Source organism: Halichoeres trimaculatus, unplaced genomic scaffold (genome assembly GCF_033239565.1).
Source record: "Halichoeres trimaculatus isolate MK-OKI-2021-1 unplaced genomic scaffold, fHalTri1.1 fHalTri1_scaffold_7, whole genome shotgun sequence".
NCBI classification, from domain to species: domain Eukaryota; kingdom Metazoa; phylum Chordata; class Actinopteri; order Labriformes; family Labridae; genus Halichoeres; species Halichoeres trimaculatus.
In genome coordinates this window covers 27912568-27919603 of record NW_027437185.1, presented here as the reverse complement: position 1 = coordinate 27919603, position 7036 = coordinate 27912568, and positions in this window count along the sequence as shown.

The window sequence follows — 7036 nt, the reverse complement described above, 5'->3', positions numbered from 1 at the left end:
CCAGCATGCCGTGCAAACACAGATTTTTCTAACTGCATTTTAGCATTTTGGAATGAAACACCGTGTAAACGGGGCCTAAATTGCTGAGATTGATTGACACAAACAGAAAAATCAGTGTCATGTTTGACTCTGTGCAGGAGAAATGTTTACTTAAAACAGGAATAGCTTGGCACTGTTACTGATAGAAATACTTGTGGAAAAAGAGAAAACAACAAGAAAGAAATTTAATTGCAAGGATTGCATTGTTTTGGTATTTTAGTTAATTAAAACCAGGACAAACTAGTTTTGATAAATATCCATTAGAACTTAGGACAAGGCACTTGAAAACACAAATTGTTCTGCCAAAAACAAGCTTTATGGTCCGTTACCTTAGAATCATATTTTGACATTTAAAATGGCATCTTTAAAGGTCTTTCTTCTCTTTTAAACTTTTTTTAAGAAAAAAAATCCCTAATGAAAATATAGATCGTGATTCATCATATCCCTGACCTTGTTACGGATGGATGACCTGCAGGGCTTTGTTTTCCCCATACATCTACTACATGAACACAAACTGTAGTAAGGCCTCAAAGCAGTGTGTTTCAATGTCTCCTCTTTCTCTGAGTGTACATGCTGTGGAAGCTCCCAGTAGAAACAACGGTGCTTGTGCATCCCACAATAACTCATCATCGCTCTGACAAAAGGACCCATTCACAGACTCCCACAAGAGCATTAGATTTTACCAAACCCTCTCTTTCACTTCAAGACAAGGAGCCAATTACACACCCCTCATACACATCTAATAAACTTCACCCCCACACAACACCCCACGCTCAACACACAAGGGCGCAAAAATGGTTGTTTATCAAATTCCTCTCCAGACTGTGGATGCTATGGAGTGGAGGAGAGGAGAGAGAGAGCAGGTTTCTCCCAGCAGCCCAGAGAGGTTTGAATCTAATCATGCTCTCATTCTCTTGTTTTGGTCCCTGTTCTAAAGCTACTCCCAGGAAAGTTTGTGAAATGGAGCTCATGGCATTGAATTAACATGCTTGTGGGAGCAAGAGGGGGAAATAGTTTACAGTTAATGAAGAAGAAGATCCGGAGATGAGTTTGAAGAAACTTTAGCCGAGAAGTGTAAATCACATTTATTCATCAAAGCTGTTTTTAGGGTTATTTTTGCATTTCTTTGATGTAACATGTTTAAAAAATGTATTCAGTAGATGATGCTTAGAATAGAGGCCTAAAACTTACCAATAGAAGCTACAAAGAGAGTGAAGTTACAAAGAGAGCTAGGTACCACAGTCAGGGTAGCATCAACAGTATCACAGCCTTACTACTCAGATTTGTTACCTCCTCAAGGACGTTATGTTTTTTGAGAGAGTTTGTCTGTTTCTCTCTGAACAATTTAACTCAAAAAGTAACAAACAGATCTTGATAAAATTTTCAGAAAATGTTCAAAATAGGTTAAGGAAGAAGTGATTAAATTTTGGAAGTGATCCAGATCACAATCTTGTTCCAGGATTTTTCTAAAGGATTCTTTATCATCGTGAGATAGGGCTGTTTTTACTGTATGTGTATTTAACTCCACTATAAATGGTTGGATTGCTTTGCAAAACAATACAAGACAAAGTCACAATAATTTCTGACGGATGTAAAAGTACGATCCAGATCTTGGCAATACTGTGGATGCTAAGTTCCTGAATATGAAATATGTACTGGGTCATCATAATTTTCAATACCTTCAGGTAACAAACTATTGTACAAACCTGCAGCTAACACCAAATTGTAGTAGACAGTCTGCTGAAAGGGAGTATAACATTAAAGTAGGACTTAAGTTTTGCGTGACAATCACAATATGCTCAGTGGTCTGTGCTCTCTGAGTGCTTTTCTAGTTTTTCTGAGTTCCAGGTGGTAAGAATACTGATACAATAACCACTCAGCCAAGTTTAAAAAAGAATATAATATGATAAAATATTGATATAACATAACATAATATAATTGAGAATTATGAACGTTTAAGACAATATGAAAATAATAATGAGCTACAAATGCTTTTTAAGCATAGGAGTTTCTAGTTGGTTCTCATTGCACACCTAACCCGAGTAATAATTGTCACTAACATCTGCATTGTTGTCTGGCTGACTGCACACTAACTGGCCTGTAAAATGATCAACATTTTATTTTGGAACCCATTACTCTGTCCCATGCTCTTGTTATCATGTTTGTTTTCCTTGCAGCTTCACGGACCATTGCATCTCAACTATTTTTGGATGGGAAATAATTTTGAGCACTTAATTAACTTCTGCTTCCCATCTACCAAAACATTAATAGACACAGTGGGTTCACCAGACATATAAAATGATAAATCTTTCAAAAATTATATTCATCAGGATCATTTCATGCCTAGATAATGATTAGTCTTTAATGCTTGTGTGTAAAATGCATCATGCTAAAGAAAAAAAGTTTATATTTTTAACATTAAAATGAATTTTTCATGTAACAAAAAAAATCCTCTGTGACTGAACTACTGATCATTCATCCATCATGAATACACTATGATCATTGTTGATTTTCTACCCTCGGATTTCATCCACCACTTTCCCTCTCCGTCACAAAGCATCACCACATCTGTCTTCCATTTTCATGTGAATTAAACAGACAACCTCTCATCGCTGAACCCGTTCGAAATCGTAACTACAGTTCATTTCAGCAGCCCATTTCCTTCCACTGAACATTATGCCTCATGACTCATTTCCTCATTGTTGGAGGTTGCGGCTGCATGCGGGGATAAAAAATTAGATGATAATGGAAAAAAATCAGCAAATATGTTTTATATCCGCTACATATCTTTCTACAGATGACAGCCTAATACTGTAATTTCCCATGTAGAAGAGGGATTATCACATCAGCATACACCATTTGATTGTCAAATTAATGATAATTTGAGCAATGTGCAACACTCTGCTCCCCTGTTTGACCCAGAAATAATACATGCAGGCAGACTTCAGAGGGAGAGAAAATGGATTCCTCAACACCGAACATGATAGATGGAGCGCAGTTAACAAAAGAAGGTTGTTTCTGCGTCACTGGGCTTCTTTTCTGAAGCTGACAAGTCCACGAGACCTCAGAGGACGTTTAGAGCAGGTTACATTTGTTTAGCAAGTATAATATCCAAGAGAGCTTCATAAGGAAAGACCAGCTGAGACTGACCCAAACCGCAGAAGATCCTGTCTTAAAGTGCAAGGAAAGAAGACACGTAAAAGAGTAGTTTTCATCAGAATATAAAAGAATGACTGACAGATACTCTTTACCCATTCACATACCATCTCCATCTGTACAGACTGTATAGTAGAGTATTAGATGGAAAAAATAATAAAATCTGAAAAGGTTTTGCTCACAGCTTCTGAAAACAATCTTTATTTAAATACATCCTGAGGTTTAAAGGTCTGGTATTGGTGGAAAAAGAAGAAACCATGTTGTGAAGTATCAAAAAGATGACACTCCTTCAGGGTGGGTGGTTAAAGCCTCAGTTTGACTAAAATAGAAGTCGTTGGCTTATACAAGGTTACATGAGTAACGTTAGTCTTGTCAATAATGCTCTCAAAGGTGATGAAGTGTTTCAATGAACCTAGTTTTTTTATCCTAGACTATAACTGATTTATTTCCTTAAAGTAATTTGTTTGTGTCTACATAAACATATATTTTACTGGTTTAAACAAGTGCACGTATGATATACCACTATTTAGGATCCCAGATGTAGCTTTCATTTGGGCTGAATAGCTCTTAAACACCCTTGTTTGCCCTTTTATCTACATCTGATGCTTTTGAGGTCATTTTTATTGTTATACTGTGCTGGTGCATTGTTTCTATCTGTTATTTATTGATTTCTACTGATATTAACACTGCTATGACCTGCTAAAGGCAACAGATGAAAATAAGCTTAATGGCTAACTCAGGCATGTTTACAGCAATGCTACACTGAAATGATCATTTACACTCACCGGCCACTTTATTAGGCACACCTGTCCAACTGGGATTTACCTGCACAACCATCTCTAGGTTTTACAGAGAATGGTCCCAAATAGAGAAAATATCCAGTGAGTGGCAGTTCTGTGGGCCAAAATGCCTTGTTGATGCCAGAGGTCAGAGGAGAATGGCCAGACTGGTTTGAGCTGATAGAAAGGCAACAGTAACCCAAATAACCACTGGTTACAACCGAGGTCTGCAGAAGAGCATCTTCGAATGCACAACACGTCCAACCTTGAGGCAGATGGGCTACAGCAGCAGAAGACCACACCGGGTGCACACTCCTGAACAGGAAACTGAGGCAACACTTTGCAAAGGCTCACCAAAATTGGACAACAGAAGATTGGAAGAACGTTACCTGGTCTGATGAGTCCAGAGGTTTGTTGTGACATTCGGATGGTCAGGTCAGAATTTGACGTCAAAAACATGAAAGCATGGATCTATCCTGCCTTGTATCAGCACTTCAGGCCCCTTAGTACCAACTGAGCATGGTTTAAAGTCCACAGCCTACCTGAGTATTGTTGCTGACCATGTCCATCCCTTTATGAGCACAGTGTACCCATCTTCTGATGGCTACTTCCAGCAGGATAACGCGCCATGTCATAAAGCTAGAATCATCTCAGACTGGTTTCTTGAACATGACAATGAGTTCACTGTACTCAAATGGCCTCCACAGTCCCCAGATCCAGATCCAATAGAGCTCCTTTGGGATGTGGTGGAACAGGAGATTCTCATCATGGATGTTCAGCCGACAAATCTGCAGCAACTGTGTGATGATATCATGTCGATATGGATCAAACTCTCTGACAAATGGTTCCAGTATCTTGTTGAATCTATGCCACAAAGGGTTAAGGCAGTTCTGAAGGCAAAAGAGGGTCCAACCCGGTACTAGCAATGTGTCCCTAATAAAGTGGCCGGTGAGAGTATATGTTTTGTTGCTTCAGGCCCAATTCAGCTCCAACTCTTTGCTTGTTTTTTGGCTGATCCAAAGTTAGCTTGAGGCAGCATTTTTGATATGGTGCCCATGATCTTTGAGGATGACTGTGCCTCAGCGATAGAGCCTTCCTCAGTCGCAGCTCTGACAACAAGACACTGAACCCAAATTTGTTCCCACTGTTGGTCAGTGATGTGTGAATGTGAGTTGCAGCACAACAGCACTTTGAGTCATCCATAGACAGACAAGAAAAGCAATGTCTATGTACTGGTTTATTTTCCATCACACCCAACACTTCTCCAGAAACTAATTCGGGGCATCAGATAAACTTTGCTATGTTTTATAGAGTATGGAGTTTACCTTGTCCATGTTGTTCCAAACACAGCCTTACCGTACGCAATGATCGACCCAACCAGCATGTACTGAAAACACTTGCCTCTGGGTGCAGAGCTTTGAAAAGATGTGATAGCATCTATACATTAACTGTATCACAAATCTGATGTTTCTTTTTGTTTTTTTTTCAAATAATGCTTTTAGTTTTCTGTACGACGCTTTAACAATTCTAACAACTGCAGCATGTGTGGTAGCATTTAGTATATGTAGAACATTTTCAGTCAATCATAAAAGGTTGTACAAAAAGCTCTCGTTACCATTGCAAACAGCAGTGCAGATGGTACTAAGAGAAATCTGATCATTCTAAATGAAAAAGACAGTTTGAGTGTGAACAGAAGCATGCAGCAAATGTCCGGCTTACTTATCCAGGAAGCATATGGTATTGGTTGACAGTTTAAGAAGCATCTGAGGCATGAATTTAAAAATGTATGGCATGATGAATTACTAATGCATGTCTTCTCAGACACTTCATTAGTGTTTGAGATTTAATAAGGGCAGATGCTGGATTTTCAACTCCTCAGGTAGCCTTGTTTTGGAGTTTTTACTTCAGAGTTTTCTCAATCATGCATTAAGTGTGTATAAAGCTCAACTTTAACCAGCTAGAGCAGATCAGGCATCAAAGAGTTTCTGTGTAATGGTCTGTGAAAAATGCTCAGTTTGATTTATATTTGCTGCTTTTCAAATCAGAGGGAATATCATTTCACATGTTGCTGAGCACCCAAAATCTATGTGCAGGTTGCATGGCAACATGAGCTGTACAACACATTTCTGAGAGGCAACAGGAAATACATGAATTGGCCTCATATGATTTAAGGACGGATATGAATGATGGTTGTGGCTGAGAGTGAAGGTTTTAGAGGGGTCAGGAAGTTGTGCTGGCCCAGCCTATGTGATCTTAATGGAGTTTGGCCTTTGGTGGATGAACCATCAAATTATACAGGCTTACTGCAAAGGATCTATAAGTACATTTTTAAGTACATTTGTACCTGATTCTTGCTTCAAGACTTCCTTCATCAATCTCCTTGGTAAAAAACACAGAGCTCACAGAGACTTTTGATTCTGCTGAAGTGGAAGAAAACCCCTCACCATGGAGTGAATTGCTTTTTACCACAATGAGGCCTTTGGGTGGCAAACCATTGCCCAGTTGAACAGTTTATTTTTTATTATGAATAAAAGATCCTTAATTCCGAAGCAGCACTTCATGGTGAGCAATTTAATAATGCAAGCTCAGTGATTGTGAATTCATATTAATAAAGCTTAATTTCCTTGAGGTTTTATGAAACAATAAAAAGCAACAACACCAAAGGGACTGACCTCACAGGGTTTAGTTGTCTATAATCATCTTTGGGAAAGATTCAGAATCTGTTTGTTTTTACTGGCAGATTTTTGTAACTTTCAGCTCCATGAAACTGATCTGATTGTTTTTTGTTCTTGATTTCTTGCATATGTAAGAATATGTTTGGACAAAAACAAAAAACTCTTCTCACATACATTATAGGAATTTAATGACAATCTAGGGGTTAATTTGACTAAGCCATTCAGTCTATACCATTACCCTGACTTCTTTAATACAGTTTTGGGAGTTGTTCCAGGATTTATGGTTTGCCTTTCCCAAAACACTCATATTGCAGACCAGTCTCGTGCAACATCAAAGAACTCTCATGTCAAAACAATCAGAGTCAGTGGCTGTATTTTCGTTACACT